Genomic DNA, 8,621 nt, shown 5'->3' on the forward strand with positions numbered 1-8,621 from the left:
ATTCAACCCTCTACCCTCTAGTGATATCCTTGGAGATCTTTTACGTTAACAAATATGCAGCATACATGTAAACCAAGTAACAAACTCTAACGGAAAATATGTATTCATTGGCAACCTGTTCTGTCTTTTTTCTTTTAATGCTTTCCATGTAATTCACATCTTTTGCTTATGTACCAAGGTTATGAATGTTTACTTTCAAATGCAATGCATTTTCCCATATACCGACACCCTGTTGACTTGATCCAGAAAAAAAAATACTTCCTGACCCATGCGGAGCATGGGGCTCATCGCTAGTTGTGTTTTAAAACTCAAAGATATATATCAACTCATTCATTATTCAAATATTTAAGACATTGCATAGAATAAATAACATAAATTTTCATATGTTTTTTTCACACTTAAGTAATCCAAATTTAGAACACTGTTAATATTCTTTTATGAAATACAAGCATAAAATATATCTTATTTTATAAAATACACGCATATAAAGTATATCATTATTAATCTTGATTTGAAAACTTGTTATCTTGAAAAGGCCATTTCTTTAACAAAAGAATAGAAATTAATACTGGGCCGGGGAATTGTGCTAGTGAAATTACTTCCTTCAAGATGACAAGGTTAGAATACTTTGCTCATTCCTAAAGAAATTATTAGGATCAACCCTCGTCTTCACCATCGTTAGCCTGTTATAATTCGTATCTTTGAAATACTTGTGCCTATAAATCATCCCTTCAGCGTAAGCATTCTTGCCATGGCTGTTGACACCAATGTCCAAATCCCTGTAGTTCAGAAATGTTGCCCTAGGATTCTTAGAAACAAATGGAGTCATGTAATCATACATCATCCTTGTGAAATTCGCATATCGTTTGGCTGCTTGAACGCCAAGTTCTTCCCAGTTTACTTCATATTGAATCTTCGCTATGTTTCCTGATCGATGCGGGAAAGGCTTTGCAAATTCCGAAATTTCACTCATTCTTCCACCATATGGGTTGAAATCCAACAGTTGGTTTTCAAGTTCTTTCATCTTTTCAAATATGAATTCGAATCCTTGTTTTGAAATAGGGTCTTTCACGTAATCCGATTGGATCTTTAATGGGTTGAGTTTTTCAGCTGTACGGCTTAGAAGAGCTGTAGTTGGAGTACCGATGGAGAAGTTTCTGTAGAAAAGCACAGACTCAATCCAACTCATTTCAATACAGTCCGACTTTTTCAACCCTAATTGTGGAAAATCCTTGTTCATGAGTGTAACAAGTGCTGCCGACTTTCCTAGGTACAATGTTGGAAATGTTGCACGAATAATCTTTTTCCCATTTCTGTTGTTTATGACGTCAAAAGTCATTCGAACGAAAACGTCATTATCGAGTTTATCGGCAACTTGTATCCACCGGTGGGCGATGGTGCTGAGCTTCTGTTGTGATGTTCTTTGGATGTTAAAGACTGTCACAACGGGAGGAACACGAACCAGTTTGATCTTGTATGCTAGAATAACACCGAAGCTCACACCACCACCACCTGTGATTGCCCAAAAAAGTTCTTCACCCATGGACTTCCTATTCAGAAGCTTTCCATTCACATCGATTGATTAACTGAGCATCAACAATATTATCGACGGCGAGGCCATATTTTGTCATCAAGTTACCATATCCTCCACCACTAAAATGGCCACCAACTCCAACAGTAGGGCAAATTCCAGCGGGAAAAGCATGCGTGTTGCTTTTCTCAGCAATTCGATAGTAGACTTCACCAAGAGTCGCACCAGCTTGGATCCATGCAGTTTCATCTTCAATACTTATATTTACGGAGCATAACTTGAACATGTCAACAACGAAGAAGGGTTGGTTTGAATTGGCCACATAGGAAAGCCCCTCATAATCATGGCCTCCGCTTCTGGTTTTCATTAGCAGGCGGTGTGTTTTGGCGCACACAATAGCTGCTTGAATGTGTGAAGGATGTAAGGCAGTGATGATTAGAATGGGTTTGGGAGTCGTGGATTCATTGAAGCGAAGGTTACGGATGTAAGCTTGAAAGACGGAGGGAAAAGAGGAGTTACGGGAGGTGTAAAGTTGTTCATTGATCGGAATGTTAGGATCGAGACACTTAACACACGACTCTAAACACACACACAGCTCACGAAAAACAAGAACACAAGGATGAACATGAGGGATTTAACGTGGTTCGGTCCTTCTCTGACCTACGTCCACTGGTAACTAGGAATTTACATTTCTTGGTGCTAATCTGCACTCTTTCTGTGTTACACTAGATACGAGTTTTACAAATACAGAATAATCTATTATATAGAGATGGAAATCAGAAGTAGTCAAAAAACACAACTGGGTCTTCATTCAACAATTGTGGCTTCACAACTTCACATTGTTCCTGCCATTTTTGACCAGCTTTTCTGTGGATTCACACTCAACATTTTTGTGGATTCACACTCAACATTTCTGTGGATTCATACTCAACAATCTCCCACTTGAAGCCACGGAACAATCTTCACCTGTGCTTCAACTGTGCATCTGTATTTGATCTTAACTCCTTCCTAGTTACCCTGGCCTTCTCTTCAATTAACCTGAAGGCCAGTTGAAGCTTTCGTTAGCTCCAACACATCAGTCATGGCTAAGTCTGCCATTGACCTGTTCTCTGTCTCCATCGGCTCCCACTGAAATGAACTGCCCGATCCTGGAACATCCTGAGAACAAACGACACTCTCCATGTGAAGCAGATAATCTGGAGAGACTTTTACAGATGGAATACTGATTCTCTTAACCCACTGTGTTCTGGGTATTCTAGCTGAAACAAATCCCATGCTCCCACTGCTATGAATGCCCTTGACTGGTTTTTCTGAACCGTTCCAAACACGTTCAACCTGAATCTGATCTGTGACTCTGGGTTTGCCATCTGCAAAGCAAACCTTCTTCTGTCCACGAGACTCTATGAACCAGATTTTGTTTTTCTTCTGAACTGGGACGGTTACTCCCTCAGACGGTAAACTGACCATATATAATGAACCCCTCTTATGTCCACGAGCTATCACAAGATTTCCTTTGACAACCTTCCACTGCCCATTCCTAAACTTAACCTCGTGTCCCTGTTCATCCAACTGCCCAACAGAAATCAACTGTTTCTTCAGACTTGGAATTACCCGGACATCCTTCAAAGTCCATGGACCAACTGGAGTCTTCAAATCTAAGTCACCTATGCTCGTCACATCAAGAACCTCATAGTTCGCCAGTCTTACCTTACCAAAATCTCCTTCTTTCAGATTCTGCAGTGCTTCACGGCTGTGGGTAGCGTGAAATGAAGCACCCGAATCCATAACCCAGGAATCCACATTGCTCTCCACACTACAGATCAAAACATCATCATCTGAATGGTCTACTGCAACGTTAACTTCTTTCTTGTCTTTTGGACATTGATTCCTGAAATGTCCAACCTCTTTACAGTTCCAACAAGTCACATCATTTCGAGTCCTCGACTGACTCCTTCTCCTGTTCCCGCTCCCACTACCTCTGTTATTTCTTCTACCTCTGACCGCATTCAATTGTTCACTTGATGATTCCGCGGAATTTCTTCGTCTGACTTCTTCGCCTAGAATTAAATCCCGAATTCCCTCAAAAGTGAGCTCTTTCGATCCTGCGGAACTAGTAACGGCTGTAACTGTTCCGGACCAACTGTCAGGTAATGATGATAACAGTAGTAAAGCTTGAACTTCGTCCTCAAATTTTATTCCCACTGACCCAAGTCTGGATAAAATCGAGTTCAAATTGTTGATGTGTACTGTAACTGAACTTCCTTCCCTCATCCTCGTGTTGACTAGTTCCCGAATCAAGAAGACTTTATTTGCTGCCGACGACTTCTCGTACATATTAGACAATGCCTCCATGATTCCCTTTGCCGAGGTCTCCTTCGAAATGTTGAAGGCAACATCCTTTGACAACGTCAATCTAATAAATGCCTTGGCCTTCTTATCCAAAGTCTCCCAGTTTGCCTGTGTCATCGCCTCCGGTTTTTCACCTAAAACTGCGTCCAAGTCTTTATGCACGAGCAAATCTTCAATTTGCATCTTCCACCAACCAAAATCTTTCCCATCAAACTTCTCAATCTGAAGCTTATTGCTTTCTGCCATTTTCTGAAAGAACAATGACCTATCTTGCAATTTTCTGGAAATTCAGGGGCCAAATTGCAAATTTTCAAATCTGCTACAGTGTTACTACAGTGTCTGCTACAGTGTCTGCTGACATCACTGCTGACGTCGTGCTACAGTTCCTGCTACAGTGTCGTCTTCTCCGGCGGACTGCTATAGTGTCTGGTACTACAGTGTCGTCTTCTCCGGCTAACTGGTTTTCCCGGTCACTATTCCGGAAAACCTTTGACCGGCGATTTGGACGTCTTCCGGTGGTCAAACAATTCAGAAAAAAATATTTTCGGAATCTTCGGAACGAGACCTTTCCAACGGTATACACCAAAATCGTTTTTGATGAAAAAAAATTTCGACCAAAAACTTTAAATCACCTTCTGGAGCTACAACCTTGCTCTGATACCACTTGTTAGGATCGAGACACTTAACACACGACTCTAAACACACACACAGCTCACGAAAAACAAGAACACAAGGATGAACATGAGGGATTTAACGTGGTTCGGTCCTTCTCTGACCTACGTCCACCGGTAACTAGGAATTTACATTTCTTGGTGCTAATCTGCACTCTATCTGTGTTACACTAGATACGAGTTTTACAAATACAGAATAATCTCTTATATAGAGATGGAAATCAGAAGTAGTCAAAAAACACAACTGGGTCTTCATTCAACAATTGTGGCTTCACAACTTCACATTGTTCCTGCCATTTTTGACCAGCTTTTCTGTGGATTCACACTCAACATTTCTGTGGATTCACACTCAACATTTCTGTGGATTCATACTCAACACTGAAAAGAAGGGTCGGCTCGGTTGTTTAGACATCGAGTGAAGCGATATGTAATGGAAGTGGAAGTTGCTGAGGATTGGGAAGAGAGCAAGACAAGGAGGAATGGAAAAATGAGGTTGAAAAAAGGGATGATTCCCATTTGTTGTGATATGGTATGTATGGTTTGAGATTGATACATGCAATTAATTTATATACATAAACCAAAGTCATCTTTCCAATCCAGCAGGCCATCAGAAATGTTGAGTTAAACCTACATCAAAACTCTGATTGATTAATCAAGTCTTCAATTTTTGGGAATTGAGTTTAATGTCTTATATCGATTCAAAAGTTGTGGGTTAGAATCAAACAATATATTGATATTAGTTATACTATAATTAAAATGTAAAATCATTTTCATTTTCATTAATTGTCTTATGATAATTTAATACATCATTTAATACTTGCAAAATTAGCAAGTTTGATGGACTAATGGCATCCACAATGCATTGAACTCTATAGAGTTCAATGAAATGCCACATCATCATTCAGTATTCCATACAACTTAATTCATTTTTATCCTACTATGCATTAAACTCTACAAGTTCAATTGAACATATTAAAAAAATATTTATTTAAAGATTTAAAGACTTTCCTTTTTCCGATTGAAGAGTTCAATGACCGTTGAACTCCAAATTCATTGAATGCCAAGGTGGCATTTTAGAATGGTAGAGTTGTATCCATTAAATGACAAGTAGGCATGACACCTCATTCAACTCTTCCATTAAACTCTCCATTGTGGATGCTCTAATTTAAACAACATTATTACTATTTGTTGTATTTTATTTTATTTTGTTTAATTGGAAAGGCAAGTACATTTAAATTATTTTATTTATGATTATTATTTTTTTAACAACACTCTAGATCGTAATTTTCAACAATACTTTTAACCATCATGTATACTACTTGAACGCTCAACTCTATAATATAGTAACACCTTTACAAAAATCTTCTATTTTTTGGTCAATGACCTTCTAATGATATTTTCATTTGACATTTTAATGATACTTCCATTGAGGGGGCCTTGAGGGGTGCAAAGTAGGCAGCTGCACAGGGCCCAATTTTTTTCATTATATATTTTTATTTAAAAATAAAAAAATATAATAAAGATAAGGGCCCTTTTTTTCTTATTCGTCCTGGGCCTTTGAGAATATTTAATTTTTCAGGACCGGCCCTGTTTCCATTTAAGTAATTTCTCTTTCATGCTTCCTAAATATCGTTAAAGAGTAAGATGTTTATTGTTTCATAGGAAAATGAGTTGCACTCTTCGGAACACATCTGCAAACCCATCTTGTGTTCGATTATACATATATTTTAGGTAGTTATCTTAATATATGGGATACAAACGCTATATTTAAGAATAAAATATGCTTAAAATGCTTTGAAATGAAAAAATATATATAAATTTGTGGCTTGGAATAAAAGAAACAGATTGGATCATATTTAAGCTCATAAGGACAAAAAGCGAGAAACTACCGAAAATCTCGTGAAGGCGCAATACGCCTGGCTATATGACGCATCGTTCCCAACTGTGGTGTTCGATTACAATACAAATTAGCGATCCCACGAGGCGACATCATATTTACCGCGGGCGACATTGCATAAATCTATAAATATCCAAGATTTTAAACCCTAATTTGTTGTGCACCCTTAGGAACCTTTACTAATGGGTTAGAAGATGTTCTTAATGTCCAAAAACCATTTTAGGTAGATTTCAAGGTTAGAGAAAAAATTTGGAGGGAAGATTTGAATATTCAGAAGCTAGAAGCATTAGGATTACGAACCAGTTTGCTTAATAATCATTTTCACAATTCCCTTTTGATGTTTTTTTTTATACCAACTGGTTATGGGGCAAAACCCTTATGTTTTCACCATGTAACATAATGACTTGGGGTGATTCCATTATTCGAATAATTAGTTTTATTTAATATATCTTGTTTGTTTGATTGCATAGCTTATGTGTTAAAGTTTTTATTTTTATTACATATTGCTAAGTTAGTAGAATTTAAACGACCAATATGATTTTATTAACTCGAATCATAGTTTTCCAACATTATTTGGCGCTAGTGACTAGTAATTGACCAAATCCTAGGGTTTGGTGATATGGTTGTAAACTTGAATGTGTAAGAGAGCATTAGAGAATTCCTTATGCTGGTAATCGACTTTCGTGACCATTGAACATAATAATTGGATCAAATCTCTCATGATACGAACTTAGTTATACTTGTTTAGATAGTTAACTACATGTCCTTTGTGTTATCTATCTTAATAATTATACAAATTAGTTGATCTAACCAAGATAAGTAACTACATTAAAAATTGGTAAATAATAACTAATATTCTTAGCACTTATTTGGAAGCCACCATATCTGAACTAAAAATCAAACCTATGTGAAAACATCTTTATCTCTTTTGTCTTTAAATATATCCAACAGTTTTCCTTTCGTTTTATTAGTTTTAACCGAATTTAATTAAATTTAAAGAAAACCCCTTTCGTTTTATTAGTTTTAACCGAATTTAATTGACATTTGAATTATTTTTATCTGAATCATTCTCGTTTCCCTTGTGTTCGACACCCCTTCTTACTAAAACTGGATTGCTACACGACTAGGTACACTGCTAATTGTGTGTATTAGTCTAGCTGCGATAGATTACGATTTATAAATTTAAAACTAGTGCATAAAAAATACACTTTAGGTTTTTGGCCCCTCGAGGTTTTTAAGTGTATGTGTGTGATTATCTGAGAGAAATGTATAGAAAGAAGTAGGTATTGATAGGAGCCTCATATTGTAACGACCCAATTTTCACGTCCAAAAGTTTCATTTTTAAAATAGAGGCTTTGCAAAACATTTGTAAATAAACATCGTTTGTTCATATCATTTCATAAACATAATTCGTGTCTGAAAGCCAAATCATAAAAACAACCTTAATGTCAGAGTACAAATCCCAGAATAGTTCATAGTGTGGAAAAAAATGAGTGTGTGTATGATGTGCCGCTACCGAGCCAGCTCCTTCCCCTTCGCTGAAGAGGTACCTGAAACCAGAACTGTAAACTGTAAGCACGATGCTTAATGAGTTCCACCCATCGTCCACATACCATACAAACATATAGCATACATACTGGCAGGAATTTCTGGGGTGCCCGACCTACCCGGTACGGCCATTCTGGGATACCGACCTACCCGTACGGCCATTCTGGGGTGCCGACCTACCCACGCGGCCATTCTGGGGTGTCGTCCTACCCGTGTCAAGCCATTCTGGGGTGCTGACCTACCCATGTCAAGCCATTCTAGGGAGATGACTAACCTTCGGTCCAACAACCGAACCTCGGGGACTATTTCACCCCCTACTACTACTATCTCATATAACGCATCATGCTAGCAGCTAAACATATCATAACATACTGTTAGGCATATCTGGGGTGCCTAACCTACCCTTCGGTCCTAACAACCGAACTCTATCACTATCACATATCATGCTAGAATATAACAATCAGGTAGTAACAAGCACAGATGAATATCAAAAAGACAAACATCTATCATACGATCCCTACTGGTGGGCCGGCACGGCGGCTGAAGACCCACCACTACTGGAAGGTAACTCACCTCGTAGTAGCTGCTGATCTGTGTGGGAACTCTCTGTCCGCTGCTGCTGCTC

The 8,621-nt window shown here is 38.2% G+C and overlaps 1 pseudogene; it reads right to left on the reverse strand.

Annotated features, from left to right (window-relative positions):
• Nucleotides 1-604: 604 nt before the first annotated feature.
• Nucleotides 605-5,067, reverse strand: LOC145164724 (berberine bridge enzyme-like 8 pseudogene; annotated as a pseudogene).
• Between the last annotated feature and the right edge of the window lie 3,554 nt (nt 5,068-8,621).

This window comes from Lactuca virosa, chromosome 3 (genome assembly GCF_052849685.1).
Source record: "Lactuca virosa cultivar CGN04683 chromosome 3, Lactuca_virosa_CGN04683_v6, whole genome shotgun sequence".
NCBI lineage: Eukaryota > Viridiplantae > Streptophyta > Magnoliopsida > Asterales > Asteraceae > Lactuca > Lactuca virosa.